Source organism: Siphateles boraxobius, unplaced genomic scaffold (assembly GCF_051911475.1).
Source record: "Siphateles boraxobius isolate OS27281-9 unplaced genomic scaffold, OSU_SipBor_1 63, whole genome shotgun sequence".
Taxonomy (NCBI): domain Eukaryota; kingdom Metazoa; phylum Chordata; class Actinopteri; order Cypriniformes; family Leuciscidae; genus Siphateles; species Siphateles boraxobius.
In genome coordinates, this window is record NW_027509190.1 from 2366502 (window position 1) to 2379540 (window position 13039).

Genomic DNA, 13039 nt, shown 5'->3' on the forward strand with positions numbered 1-13039 from the left:
GTTGTGTTTTTGCAGTTTGCAGTTTGTTTCCCTATTTGCTCGTGCTGCGAATATTTGCAGCGAATGTGAAATCGACAAAGTTGTTTTCTGAATTTGCATGTGTTTTCTGAATTTGTATGTGTTTTCTGAATTTGTATGTGTTTTCTGAATATGTAGTTGTTGTGGCGTTGTTTGCATGTGTTTTCTGAATTTGTATGTGTTTTCTGAATATGTAGTTGTTGTGGGGTTTGTATGTGTTGTGACCCTTCTCGGCCACCGTACTTTACAAATATGAATATATAATTCATGAAAATCTTTCTGGATTTTGTCTTTCAGATCAGCTGAAAGCATAGCAGAGATTGCTTTCCATTTCTCCCAGCTGAGACAGAGTTTAGATGTATTGTAACTGGAGGTTCCAAAAACATTTCAGACACAAGTATTGAGAGTTTCAGATATTCCCTCTTTCTTCAACAGAGCCCTGAATGCCCCCCGGGTTTTGGAAATAATCCCCTAACCTCTTTCATGATGTAATCAGCTATTTTCCTGACCTGCTACCTCTTTTAGACTTTTTATGCCAACACATTGTAGAAGGTTCAGCAAGTGGCGCTGTGGCTTAGTTTGTCAAAGTGCCTGTCTTGTAAACAGGAGATCCTGGGTTCGAATCCCAGCAGTGCCTATGCCACAGGATGTGGGCACCGCTCACTTAATCTTTTACATATGTAAATCTTTGCCTGCTGAACAGTGTGCATCTGCACAAAATGTGGAAATCTAAGAAGTGATGTGCATGCAATAGCGTCTTAAAGTTTGTCTTTTGTGGCTCTGTGGCACAATGGATTGCGCATTGGACTTCTAGATTGTGAATGGAGATATTCAAAGGTTGTGGGTTCGAGTCCCACCAGAGTCGTGCATACCCTCTTTTGCTCAGATGTCTTTGTGTTGGACAAGCATATGCTTAAAACTTGAATCCATAAACTACTTCAGAAGCATACCCTTCACGTTCTGCTTATTTCCCTCTTTGGACACACCCAACTCAGATCACAGAGTACTCTACTAATTAACTTAAGTCACCTATTTAAATAAGAATAGGTTGAAATCCACTGGTCTAGGCCAAAATCTGCAACAACCTATTGTTGGCCACCTACCTAGAAAGAAAAGAAGAAAAAAAAAACACGCTTTCCATTTCTCCAAGCTGAAACAGCATTTAGATGTATCGTAACTGGAGGTTCCCGAAACATTTGAGACACGAGTACTGAGAGTTTCGATCCAGAAATAAATGGCTTGAGATATTCCCTTGTCCCTCAACAGAAGCCTGCACACCTTTCAGGTTTTGGAAATAATCCTGTAACTTCAAAGGGACCTATTCATGATGTAATCAGCTATTCTCCTGACATGCTACCTCTTTTAGACTTTGTATACAAAAGCATCGAACCAGTGACAGTAGCTTTTGTGTGGCTTAGTTGGTTAAAGCGCCTGTCTAGTAAACAGGAGATCCTGGGTTCGAATCCCAGCAGTGTCTTATCTGTGGCTTCTAAGAGTAGTCATTCAATCATCTCTGATGTGAAAGTCTTGGCAGGAAAGTCAATCTGGTCTTTTCGGTTGCAAATGAAGGTTTTAAAAAGTGTCCCGTTTTTTGGGTCCCACCAGAGTCACGAATGGTGTCCCTTTGCACAGACGTCTTTACCAGACTGACATTTGCTTAAAGCTGGGGTTTTCCAACTTTTTCAGAAGCCTACGCAGCACATTTTTCTTCTTTTCCTTATTGAGCACACCCAAGTCAGATCGTCCAGTACGTTACTTATCAATCAATTATTTGATTCACCTGTATTAAATGAGAGAGATAATAAAACAAATATATATATGTGGTGCAGATGCGCTTCAAGAATGGTTTGTAAGTTCCTGGCTTAGGCCTGAAATCTGCTACTACCGATTGATATGGTCAAGCCTATGGATATTTGTACAAACAAAGTCTTTACATATATGAAGAATAATACATGGATATCTTTCTGGATTTTGCCCTTTCATATCAGAAGAAGGCTCAGGAAACATTTTAGGCATGACTATCGAGAGTGTAGAGCCAAAATTAAATGAGTTCAGACATTCCCTTGAGGCGTGAAAGGCCCTCGTGTTTTGGGAAACAATCCTCTTACCTCTAAGGGACCTCGTTCATGACGTGATCAGCTGTTTTCCTGATGTGGTACCTCTTTTAGACTTGTTTTACCAACAAATTTCACAGTATCTGGCGCTGTGGCTTAGCTGGTCAAAGCGCCTGTCTCGTAAACAGGAGATCCTGGGTCCAAATCCCAGCAGTGCCTTTGGCACAGGATATGGGAGTGCTTAACCTTTTCACATATGAAAGTCTTTGCATGACGAACTGTGTTTACCTGCACAAAACAGGAAAAACTAAGAAGTGCTGCGCATGCAACACTTCCCTGAAGTGTGTCATTTTATGGTACAATGGATAGAACTTTGGACTTCTAGGATGCGAATGGAGAAATTCCCTGGTTGTGAGTCCCACCAGAATAGTCAGTGGCCTCTTTTGCTCTGATGTCTCTGTGAGTCAGACATATGTTTAAAACTGGGGTCCACAAACTACTTCAGAAGCCTACCCTTCACATTCTGCTCATCTCCCTTATTGGAAACACCCACGTCAGATCATAGAGTACTCTACTAAGTAGCTCAATTAACCCTTTTGAAATAAGGTAAATAACGAAAATGTATAGCGTCTGGGAGGTTTCGAGAATGTTTTGAAAACCACTGGCTTAGGCCAGAATCTGCTACTTCCTATTGTTGAGATCCAGCCTCTGGATGTATTCAAAACAGTCTTTACAAATATGAATATATAATTCATGAAAAGCTTTCTGGATTTTGTCTTTCAGATCAGCTGAAAGCATAGCAGAGATTGCTTTCCATTTCTCCTAGCTGAGACAGAGTTTAGATGTATTGTAACTGGAGGTTCCAAAAACATTTCAGAAACACGTATTGAGAGTTTCAGATATTCCCTCTTTCTTCAACAGAGCCCTGAATGCCCCTCGGGTTTTGGAAATAATCCCCTAACCTCTTTCATGATGTAATCAGCTATTTTCCTGACCTGCTACCTCTTTTAGACTTTTTATGCCAACACATTGTAGAAGGTTCAGCAAGTGGCGCTGTGGCTTAGTTGGTCAAAGCGCCTGTCTAGTAAACAGGAGATCCTGGGTTCGAATCCCAGCAGTGCCTATGCCAGTGGATGTGGGCACCGCTCACTTAATCTTTTACATATGTAAATCTTTGCATGCTGAACAGTGTGCATCTGCACAAAATGTGGAAATCTAAGAAGTGATGTGTATGCAATAGCGTCTTAAAGCTTGTCTTTTGTGGCTCTGTGGCGCAATGGATAGCGCATTGGACTTCTAGATTGTGAATGGAGATATTCAAAGGTTGTGGGTTCGAGTCCCACCAGAGTCGTGCATACCCTCTTTTGCTCAGATGTCTTTGTGTTGGACAAGCATATGCTTAAAACTTGAATCCACAAACTACTTCAGAAGCATACCCTTCACGTTCTGCTTATTTCCCTTATTGGACACACCCAACTCAGATCACAGAGTACTCTACTAATTAACTTAAGTCACCTATTTAAATAAGAATAGGTTGAAATCCACTGGCCTAGGCCAAAATCTGCAACAACCTATTGTTGGCCACCTACCTAGAAAAAAAGAAGAAAAAAAAACACGCTTTCCATTTCTCCAAGCTGAAACAGCATTTAGATGTATCGTAACTAGAGGTTCCCGAAACATTTGAGACACGAGTACTGAGAGTTTCGATCCAGAAATAAATGGCTTGAGATATTCCCTTGTCCCTTGAAGGAATACAAGTTTATTAAAAGGTTTAATCTAACTTCTAATACTATCATATATAAACTGAGAAAGTTCTGTTTGTTGAAGTTAGCATTTCAGGTTAGGATGGTAAATGATATCAGCTGTGAAACAGTTTCCAGCAAGAGAATCTGGCAAATCCTGTTTTCTCCATTGTAAGTTAAATGAGTCTGATCACTGAGACTTTCTTTAATGGCTCTGGGATGGCTCTTGGAACCAGAGTTCCTGGCCACTATCAGCATTTGAATAGTTATCCTGATTCCATTGGATTGGTAATGCCCTCAGAGTAGGGTGTGTTCGTACTACATTTGCATGCTTTGTTTGAATTTGTCTCCACCTCCAGAAGTCCCTCCTCTTAAAAGGCCTATAATATACTATGTAAAGTTACTTTAATTTAGACGATGTTGGAATGACTGCAGCTACCGACAAGCAATAAAGAACTTCTGCTTGGAAAACTTCCACCGTCTCCTGGTCTGAGCTTCTAACTTTTCTACAAAGAAAAAGTTCACAACACCCTTATCCCTCAACAGAAGCCTGCACACCTTTCAGGTTTTGGAAATAATCCTGTAACTTCAAAGGGACCTATTCATGATGTAATCAGCTATTCTCCTGACATGCTACCTCTTTTAGACTTTGTATACAAAAGCATCGAACCAGCGACAGTAACTGGCGCTGTTGCTTAGTTGGTCAAAGCGCCTGTCTAGTAAACAGGAGATCATGGATTCGAATCCCAGCAGTGCCTATGCCACAGGATGTGGGCACCGCTCACTTAATCTTTTACATATGTAAATCTTTGCATGCTGAACAGTGTGCATCTGCACAAAATGAGGAAATCTAAGAAGTGATGTGCATGCAATAGCGTCTTAAAGCTTGTCTTTTGTGGCTCTGTGGCGCAATGGATAGCGCATTGGACTTCTAGATTGTGAATGGAGGTATTCAAAGGTTGTGGGTTCGAGTCCCACCAGAGTCGTGCATACCCTCTATTGCTCAGATGTCTTTGTGTTGGACAGGCATATGCTTAAAACTTGAATCCACAAACTACTTCAGAAGCATACCCTTCACGTTCTGCTTATTTCCCTTATTGGACACACCCAACTCAGATCACAGAGTACTCTACTAATTAACTTAAGTCACCTATTTAAATAAGAATAGGTTGAAATCCACTGGCCTAGGCCAAAATCTGCAACAACCTATTGTTGGCCACCTACCTAGAAAAAAAGAAGAAAAAAAACACGCTTTCCATTTCTCCAAGCTGAAACAGCATTTAGATGTATCGTAACTGGAGGTTCCCGAAACATTTGAGACACGAGTACTGAGAGTTTCGATCCAGAAATAAATGGCTTGAGATATTCCCTTGTCCCTCAACAGAAGCCTGCACACCTTTCAGGTTTTGGAAATAATCCTGTAACTTCAAAGGGACCTATTCATGATGTAATCAGCTATTCTCCTGACATGCTACCTCTTTTAAACTTTGTATACAAAAGCATCGAACCAGTGACAGTAACTGGCGCTGTGGCTTAGTTGGTTAAAGCGCCTGTCTAGTAAACAGGAGATCCTGGGTTCGAATCCCAGCGGTGTCTTATCTGTGGCTTCTAAGAGTAGTCATTCAATCATCTCTGATGTGAAAGACAATCTGGACTTCTCGGTTGCAAATGAAGGTTTTAAAAAGTGTGCCGTTTTTTGGGTCCCACCAGAGTCACGAATGGTGTCCCTTTGCACAGACGTCTTTACCAGACTGACATTTGCTTAAAGCTGGGGTTTTCCAACTTTTTCAGAAGCCTACGCAGCACATTTTTCTTCTTTTCCTTATTGAGCACACCCAAGTCAGATCGTCCAGTACGTTACTTATCAATCAATTATTTGATTCACCTGTATTAAATGAGAGAGATAATAAAAAAAATATATATATGTGGTGCAGATGCGCTTCAAGAATGGTTTGCAAGCTCCTGGCTTAGGCCTGAAATCTGCTAGTACCGATTGATATGGTCAAGCCTATGGATATTTGTACAAACAAAGTCTTTAAATATATGAAGAATAATACATGGATATCTTTCTGGATTTTGCCCTTTCATATCAGAAGAAGGCTCAGGAAACATTTCAGGCATTACTATCGAGAGTGTAGAGCCAAAATTAAATGAGTTCAGACATTCCCTTGAGGCGTGAAAGGCCCTCGTGTTTTGGAAACAATCCTCTTACCTCTAAGGGACCTCGTTCATGACGTGATCAGCTGTTTTCCTGATGTGGTACCTCTTTTAGACTTGTTTTACCAACAAATTTCACAGTACCTGGCGCTGTGGCTTAGCTGGTCAAAGCGCCTGTCTCGTAAACAGGAGATCCTGGGTTCAAATCCCAGCAGTGCCTTTGGCACAGGATATGGGAGTGCTTAACCTTTTCACATATGAAAGTCTTTGCATGACGAACTGTGTTTACCTGCACAAAACTGGAAAAACTTAAGAAGTGCTGCGCATGCAACACTTCCCTGAAGTGTGTCATTTTATGGTACAATGGATAGAACTTTGGACTTCTAGGATGCGAATGGAGAAATTCCCTGGTTGTGAGTCCCACCAGAATAGTCAGTGGCCTCTTTTGCTCTGATGTCTCTGTGAGTCAGACATATGTTTAAAACTGGGGTCCACAAACTACTTCAGAAGCCTACCCTTCACATTCTGCTCATCTCCCTTATTGGACACACCCACATCAGATCATTGAGTACTCTACTAAGTAGCTCAATTAACTCTGTTGAAATAAGGAAGATAACGAAAATGTATAGCGTCTGGGAGGTTTCGAGAATGGTTTGAAAACCACTGGCTTAGGCCAGAATCTGCTACTTCCTATTGTTGAGATCCAGCCTCTGGATGTATTCAAAACAGTCTTTACAAATATGAATATATAATTCATGAAAATCTTTCTGGATTTTGTCTTTCAGATCAGCTGAAAGCATAGCAGAGATTGCTTTCCATTTCTCCCAGCTGAGACAGAATTTAGATGTATTGTAACTGGAGGTTCCAAAAACATTTCAGACACAAGTATTGAGAGTTTCAGATATTCCCTCTTTCTTCAACAGAGCCCTGCATGCCCCTCGGGTTTTGGAAATAATCCCCTAACCTCTTTCATGATGTAATCAGCTATTTTCCTGACCTGCTACCTCTTTTAGACTTTTTATGCCAACACATTGTGGAGAGTTCAGCAAGTGGCGCTGTGGCTTAGTTGGTCAAAGCGCCTGTCTTGTAAACAGGAGATCCTGGGTTCGAATCCCAGCAGTGCCTATGCCACAGGATGTGGGCACCACTCACTTAATCTTTTACATATGTAAATCTTTGCATGCTGAACAGTGTGCATCTGCACAAAATGAGGAAATCTAAGAAGTGATGTGCATGGAATAGCGTCTTAAAACTGTCTTTTGTGGCTCTGTGGCGCAATGGATAGCGCATTGGACTTCTAGATTGTGAATGGAGATTTTCAAAGGTTGTGGGTTCGAGTCCCACCAGAGTCGTGCATACCCTCTATTGCTAAGATGTTTTGGAAACAATCCTCTTACCTCTAAGGGACCTCGTTCATGACGTGATCAGCTGTTTTCCTGATGTGGTACCTCTTTTAGACTTGTTTTACCCACAAATTTCACAGTATCTGGTGCTGTGGCTTAGCTGGTCAAAGCGCCTGTCTCGTAAACAGGAGATCCTGGGTTCAAATCCCAGCAGTGCCTTTGGCACAGGATATTGGAGTGCTTAACCTTTTCACATATGAAAGTCTTTGCATGACGAACTGTGTTTACCTGCACAAAACTGGAAAAACTTAAGAAGTGCTGCGCATGCAACACTTCCCTGAAGTGTGTCATTTTATGGTACAATGGATAGAACTTTGGACTTCTAGGATGCGAATGGAGAAATTCCCTGGTTGTGAGTCCCACCAGAATAGTCAGTGGCCTCTTTTGCTCTGATGTCTCTGTGAGTCAGACATATGTTTAAAACTGGGGTCCACAAACTACTTCAGAAGCCTACCCTTCACATTCTGCTCATCTCCCTTATTGGACACACCCAACTCAGATCACAGAGTACTCTACTAATTAACTTAAGTCACCTATTTAAATAAGAATAGGTTGAAATCCACTGGCCTAGGCCAAAATTTGCAACAACCTATTGTTGGCCACCTACCTAGAAGAAAAAGAAGAAAAAAAAACACGCTTTCCATTTCTCCAAGCTGAAACAGCATTTAGATGTATCGTAACTGGAGGTTCCCGAAACATTTGAGACACGAGTACTGAGAGTTTCGATCCAGAAATAAATGGCTTGAGATATTCCCTTGTCCCTCAACAGAAGCCTGCACACATTTAAGGTTTTGGAAATAATCCTGTAACTTCAAAGGGACCTAATCATGATGTAATCAGCTATTCTCCTGACATGCTACCTCTTTTAGACTTTGTATACAAAAGCATCGAACCAGTGACAGTAACTGGCGCTGTGGCTTAGTTGTTTAAAGCGCCTGTCTAGTAAACAGGAGATCCTGGGTTCGAATCCCAGCAGTGTCTTATCTGTGGCTTCTAAGAGTAGTCATTCAATCATCTCTGATGTGAAAGACAATCTGGACTTCTCGGTTGCAAATGAAGGTTTTAAAAAGTGTGCCGTTTTTTGGGTCCCACCAGAGTCACGAATGGTGTCCCTTTGCACAGACGTCTTTACCAGACTGACATTTGCTTAAAGCTGGGGTTTTCCAACTTTTTCAGAAGCCTACGCAGCACATTTTTCTTCTTTTCCTTATTGAGCACACCCAAGTCAGATCGTCCAGTACGTTACTTATCAATCAATTATTTGATTCACCTGTATTAAATGAGAGAGATAATAAAAAAAATATATATATGTGGTGCAGATGCGCTTCAAGAATGGTTTGCAAGCTCCTGGCTTAGGCCTGAAATCTGCTAGTACCGATTGATATGGTCAAGCCTATGGATATTTGTACAAACAAAGTCTTTAAATATATGAAGAATAATACATGGATATCTTTCTGGATTTTGCCCTTTCATATCAGAAGAAGGCTCAGGAAACATTTTAGGCATTACTATCGAGAGTGTAGAGCCAAAATTAAATGAGTTCAGACATTCCCTTGAGGCGTGAAAGGCCCTCGTGTTTTGGAAACAATCCTCTTACCTCTAAGGGACCTCGTTCATGACGTGATCAGCTGTTTTCCTGATGTGGTACCTCTTTTAGACTTGTTTTACCAACAAATTTCACAGTACCTGACGATGTGGCTTAGCTGGTCAAAGCGCCTGTCTCGTAAACAGGAGATCCTGGGTTCAAATCCCAGCAGTGCCTTTGGCACAGGATATGGGAGTGCTTAACCTTTTCACATATGAAAGTCTTTGCATGACGAACTGTGTTTACCTGCACAAAACTGGAAAAACTTAAGAAGTGCTGCGCATGCAACACTTCCCTGAAGTGTGTCATTTTATGGTACAATGGATAGAACTTTGGACTTCTAGGATGCGAATGGAGAAATTCCCTGGTTGTGAGTCCCACCAGAATAGTCAGTGGCCTCTTTTGCTCTGATGTCTCTGTGAGTCAGACATATGTTTAAAACTGGGGTCCACAAACTACTTCAGAAGCCTACCCTTCACATTCTGCTCATCTCCCTTATTGGACACACCCACGTCAGATCATTGAGTACTCTACTAAGTAGCTCAATTAACTCTGTTGAAATAAGGAAGATAACGAAAATGTATAGCGTCTGGGAGGTTTCGAGAATGGTTTGAAAACCACTGGCTTAGGCCAGAATCTGCTACTTCCTATTGTTGAGATCCAGCCTCTGGATGTATTCAAAACAGTCTTTACAAATATGAATATATAATTCATGAAAATCTTTCTGGATTTTGTCTTTCAGATCAGCTGAAAGCATAGCAGAGATTGCTTTCCATTTCTCCCAGCTGAGACAGAATTTAGATGTATTGTAACTGGAGGTTCCAAAAACATTTCAGACACAAGTATTGAGAGTTTCAGATATTCCCTCTTTCTTCAACAGAGCCCTGCATGCCCCTCGGGTTTTGGAAATAATCCCCTAACCTCTTTCATGATGTAATCAGCTATTTTCCTGACCTGCTACCTCTTTTAGACTTTTTATGCCAACACATTGTAGAGAGTTCAGCAAGTGGCGCTGTGGTCAAAGCGCCTGTCTTGTAAACAGGAGATCCTGGGTTCGAATCCCAGCAGTGCCTATGCCACAGGATGTGGGCACCACTCACTTAATCTTTTACATATGTAAATCTTTGCATGCTGAACAGTGTGCATCTGCACAAAATGAGGAAATCTAAGAAGTGATGTGCATGAAATAGCGTCTTAAAGTTCGTCTTTTGTGGCTCTGTGGCGCAATGGATAGCGCATTGGACTTCTAGATTGTGAATGGAGATATTCAAAGGTTGTGGGTTCGAGTCCCACCAGAGTCGTGCATATCCTCTATTGCTAAGATGTTTTGGAAACAATCCTCTTACCTCTAAGGGACCTCGTTCATGACGTGATCAGCTGTTTTCCTGATGTGGTACCTCTTTTAGACTTGTTTTACCAACAAATTTCACAGTATCTGGTGCTGTGGCTTAGCTGGTCAAAGCGCCTGTCTCGTAAACAGGAGATCCTGGGTTCAAATCCCAGCAGTGCCTTTGGCACAGGATATGGGAGTGCTTAACCTTTTCACATATGAAAGTCTTTGCATGACGAACTGTGTTTACCTGCACAAAACTGGAAAAACTAAGAAGTGCTGCGCATGCAACACTTCCCTGAAGTGTGTCATTTTATGGTACAATGGATACAACTTTGGACTTCTAGGATGCGAATGGAGAAATTCCCTGGTTGTGAGTCCCACCAGAATAGTCAGTGGCCTCTTTTGCTCTGATGTCTCTGTGAGTCAGACATATGCTTTAAACTTGAATCCACAAACTACTTCAGAAGCATACCCTTCACGTTCTGCTTATTTCCCTTATTGGACACACCCAACTCAGATCACAGAGTACTCTACTAATTAACTTAAGTCACCTATTTAAATAAGAATAGGTTGAAATCCACTGGCCTAGGCCAAAATTTGCAACAACCTATTGTTGGCCACCTACCTAGAAGAAAAAGAAGAAAAAAAAACACGCTTTCCATTTCTCCAAGCTGAAACAGCATTTAGATGTATCGTAACTGGAGGTTCCCGAAACATTTGAGACACGAGTACTGAGAGTTTCGATCCAGAAATAAATGGCTTGAGATATTCCCTTGTCCCTCAACAGAAGCCTGCACACATTTCAGGTTTTGGAAATAATCCTGTAACTTCAAAGGGACCTATTCATGATGTAATCAGCTATTCTCCTGACATGCTACCTCTTTTAGACTTTGTATACAAAAGCATCGAACCAGTGACAGTAACTGGCGCTGTGGCTTAGTTGGTCAAAGCGCCTGTCTAGTAAACAGGGGATCCTGGGTTTGAATCCCAGCAGTGCCTAATCTGTGGCTTCTAAGAGTAGTCATTTAACCTTCTCTGACGTGAAAGTCTTGGCAGGAAAGACAATCTGGACTTCTCGGTTGCAAATGAAGGTTTTAAAAAGGTTGTCGTTTTTTGGGTCCCACCAGAGTCACGAATGGTGTCCCTTTGCACAGACGTCTTTACCAGACTGACATTTGCTTAAAGCTGGGGTTTTCCAACTTTTTCAGAAGCCTACGCAACACATTTTTCTTCTTTTCCTTATTGAGCACACCCAAGTCAGATCGTCGAGTACGTTACTTATCAATCAATTATTTGATTCACCTGTATTAAATGAGAGAGATAATAAAAAATATATATATATGTGGTGCAGATGCGTTTCAAGAATGGTTTGCAAGCTCCTGGCTTAGGCCTGAAATCTGCTACTACCTATTGATATGGTCAAGCCTATGGATATTTGTACAAACAAAGTCTTTACATATATGAAGAATAATACATGGATAACTTTCTGGATTTTGCCATTTCATATCAGAAGAAGGCTCAGGAAACATTTTAGGCATGACTATCGAGAGTGTAGAGCCAAAATTAAATGAGTTCAGACATTCCCTTGAGGCGTGAAAGGCCCTCGTGTTTTGGAAACAATCCTCTTAACTCTAAGGGACCTCTTTCATGACGTGATCAGCTGTTTTCCTGATGTGCTACCTCTTTTAGACTTGTTTTACCAACAAATTTCACTGATCTGTGGCTTAGCTGGTCAAAGCGCCTGTCTCGTAAACAGGAGATCCTGGGTTCAAATCCCAGCACTGCCTTTGGCACAGGATATGGGAGTGCTTAACCTTTTCACATATGAAAGTCTTTGCATGACGAACTGTGTTTACCTGCACAAAACTGGAAAAACTAAGAAGTGCTGCCATGCAATACTTCCCTGAAGAGTGTAATTTTATGGTACAATGGATAGAACTTTGGACTTCTGGGATGCGAATGGAGAAATTCCCTGGTTGTGGTTTTGAGTCCCACCAGAATAGTCAGTGGCCTCTTTTGCTCTGATGTCTCTGTGAGTCAGACATATGTTTAAAACTGGGGTCCACAAACTACTTCAGAAGCCTACCTTTCACATTCTGCTCATCTCCCTTATTGGACACACCCACGTCAGATCATAGAGTACTCTACTAAGTAGCTCAATTAACCCTTTTGAAATAAGGTAAATAACGAAAATGTATAGCGTCTGGGAGGTTTCGAGAATGTTTTGAAAACCACTGGCTTAGGCCAGAATCTGCTACTTCCTATTGTTGAGATCCAGCCTCTGGATGTATTCAAAACAGTCTTTACAAATATGAATATACAATTCATGAAAAGCTTTCTGGATTTTGTCTTTCAGATCAGCTGAAAGCATAACAGAGATTGCTTTCCATTTCTCCTAGCTGAGACAGAGTTTAGATGTATTGTAACTGGAGGTTCCAAAAACCTTTCAGAAACACGTATTGAGAGTTTCAGATATTCCCTCTTTCTTCAACAGAGCCCTGAATGCCCCTCGGGTTTTGGAAATAATCCCCTAACCTCTTTCATGATGTAATCAGCTATTTTCCTGACCTGCTACCTCTTTTAGACTTTTTATAGCAACACATTGTAGAAGGTTCAGCAAGTGGCGCTGTGGCTTAGTTGGTCAAAGCGCCTGTCTTGTAAACAGGAGATCCTGGGTTTGAATCCCAGCAGTGCCTATGCCACAGGATGTGGGCACCACTCACTTAATCTTTTACATATGTAAATCT

The 13039-nt window shown here is 41.4% G+C and overlaps 18 non-coding genes across 18 annotated transcripts; all 18 read left to right on the top strand.

Annotated features, from left to right (window-relative positions):
• Positions 1 to 581: 581 nt before the first annotated feature.
• trnat-ugu (transfer RNA threonine (anticodon UGU)) lies at positions 582 to 655 on the top strand. The gene has a single exon. It is a non-coding gene; the product is annotated as a tRNA-Thr (tRNA).
• Positions 656 to 794: 139 nt separating this feature from the next.
• trnar-ucu (transfer RNA arginine (anticodon UCU)) lies at positions 795 to 883 on the top strand. Its single transcript is given in 2 exon segments — positions 795 to 831; positions 848 to 883. It is a non-coding gene; the product is annotated as a tRNA-Arg (tRNA).
• A 1334-nt stretch (positions 884 to 2217) lies between these two features.
• Positions 2218 to 2291, top strand: trnat-cgu (transfer RNA threonine (anticodon CGU)). Its single transcript has one exon. It is a non-coding gene; the product is annotated as a tRNA-Thr (tRNA).
• Positions 2292 to 3121: 830 nt separating this feature from the next.
• On the top strand, positions 3122 to 3195 carry trnat-agu (transfer RNA threonine (anticodon AGU)). Its single transcript has one exon. It is a non-coding gene; the product is annotated as a tRNA-Thr (tRNA).
• A 139-nt stretch (positions 3196 to 3334) lies between these two features.
• Positions 3335 to 3423, top strand: trnar-ucu (transfer RNA arginine (anticodon UCU)). Its single transcript is given in 2 exon segments — positions 3335 to 3371; positions 3388 to 3423. It is a non-coding gene; the product is annotated as a tRNA-Arg (tRNA).
• Positions 3424 to 4498: 1075 nt separating this feature from the next.
• On the top strand, positions 4499 to 4572 carry trnat-agu (transfer RNA threonine (anticodon AGU)). The gene has a single exon. It is a non-coding gene; the product is annotated as a tRNA-Thr (tRNA).
• A 139-nt stretch (positions 4573 to 4711) lies between these two features.
• Positions 4712 to 4800, top strand: trnar-ucu (transfer RNA arginine (anticodon UCU)). The gene is given in 2 exon segments: positions 4712 to 4748; positions 4765 to 4800. It is a non-coding gene; the product is annotated as a tRNA-Arg (tRNA).
• A 536-nt stretch (positions 4801 to 5336) lies between these two features.
• trnat-agu (transfer RNA threonine (anticodon AGU)) lies at positions 5337 to 5410 on the top strand. The gene has a single exon. It is a non-coding gene; the product is annotated as a tRNA-Thr (tRNA).
• Positions 5411 to 6117: 707 nt separating this feature from the next.
• On the top strand, positions 6118 to 6191 carry trnat-cgu (transfer RNA threonine (anticodon CGU)). The gene has a single exon. It is a non-coding gene; the product is annotated as a tRNA-Thr (tRNA).
• Positions 6192 to 7022: 831 nt separating this feature from the next.
• On the top strand, positions 7023 to 7096 carry trnat-ugu (transfer RNA threonine (anticodon UGU)). The gene has a single exon. It is a non-coding gene; the product is annotated as a tRNA-Thr (tRNA).
• A 138-nt stretch (positions 7097 to 7234) lies between these two features.
• On the top strand, positions 7235 to 7323 carry trnar-ucu (transfer RNA arginine (anticodon UCU)). Its single transcript is given in 2 exon segments — positions 7235 to 7271; positions 7288 to 7323. It is a non-coding gene; the product is annotated as a tRNA-Arg (tRNA).
• Positions 7324 to 7459: 136 nt separating this feature from the next.
• On the top strand, positions 7460 to 7533 carry trnat-cgu (transfer RNA threonine (anticodon CGU)). The gene has a single exon. It is a non-coding gene; the product is annotated as a tRNA-Thr (tRNA).
• Positions 7534 to 8281: 748 nt separating this feature from the next.
• trnat-agu (transfer RNA threonine (anticodon AGU)) lies at positions 8282 to 8355 on the top strand. Its single transcript has one exon. It is a non-coding gene; the product is annotated as a tRNA-Thr (tRNA).
• A 707-nt stretch (positions 8356 to 9062) lies between these two features.
• On the top strand, positions 9063 to 9136 carry trnat-cgu (transfer RNA threonine (anticodon CGU)). The gene has a single exon. It is a non-coding gene; the product is annotated as a tRNA-Thr (tRNA).
• A 1035-nt stretch (positions 9137 to 10171) lies between these two features.
• trnar-ucu (transfer RNA arginine (anticodon UCU)) lies at positions 10172 to 10260 on the top strand. The gene is given in 2 exon segments: positions 10172 to 10208; positions 10225 to 10260. It is a non-coding gene; the product is annotated as a tRNA-Arg (tRNA).
• Positions 10261 to 10396: 136 nt separating this feature from the next.
• On the top strand, positions 10397 to 10470 carry trnat-cgu (transfer RNA threonine (anticodon CGU)). Its single transcript has one exon. It is a non-coding gene; the product is annotated as a tRNA-Thr (tRNA).
• A 747-nt stretch (positions 10471 to 11217) lies between these two features.
• On the top strand, positions 11218 to 11291 carry trnat-agu (transfer RNA threonine (anticodon AGU)). The gene has a single exon. It is a non-coding gene; the product is annotated as a tRNA-Thr (tRNA).
• Positions 11292 to 12914: 1623 nt separating this feature from the next.
• trnat-ugu (transfer RNA threonine (anticodon UGU)) lies at positions 12915 to 12988 on the top strand. Its single transcript has one exon. It is a non-coding gene; the product is annotated as a tRNA-Thr (tRNA).
• Positions 12989 to 13039: the final 51 nt, after the last annotated feature.